This window comes from Sinocyclocheilus anshuiensis, unplaced genomic scaffold (genome assembly GCF_001515605.1).
Source record: "Sinocyclocheilus anshuiensis isolate Anshui unplaced genomic scaffold, SAMN03320099.WGS_v1.1 scaffold1625, whole genome shotgun sequence".
NCBI classification, from domain to species: domain Eukaryota; kingdom Metazoa; phylum Chordata; class Actinopteri; order Cypriniformes; family Cyprinidae; genus Sinocyclocheilus; species Sinocyclocheilus anshuiensis.
The window spans coordinates 724,033-724,285 of NW_015539802.1; the positions used below are offsets into that span (position 1 = coordinate 724,033).

Below are 253 nucleotides of genomic sequence, written 5' to 3' on the forward strand. Positions count from 1 at the left end.
TTTTTATATTTAAAGAGTTTTTATATTTTATATATTTAAAGCGAGTTTTTTGGGCAGTGTAGGGTAGGACTTGTTGTTTGTCATTTCTCTGATCACAAATGCAGACATGGTTTTATGTTTACGCGGCGCGATGCAATGCAAAGCAACGTGTAACAAGACAGTATAAGTCATTATAATCAGCAAATATGTCCCCACTGGATGCAACAAATGCCTCGTTTGTAATGGGTTTTAATGTTTTTGTCTCGTCGCTCCG

At 36.4% G+C, this 253-nt stretch overlaps 1 protein-coding gene across 1 annotated transcript in view; it reads left to right on the forward strand.

Annotated features, from left to right (window-relative positions):
* Window positions 1-253, forward strand: part of LOC107683884 (solute carrier family 12 member 5-like) — a 59,476-nt gene that overhangs the window by 53,112 nt on the left and 6,111 nt on the right. The gene's annotated exons all lie outside the window — the stretch shown is intronic.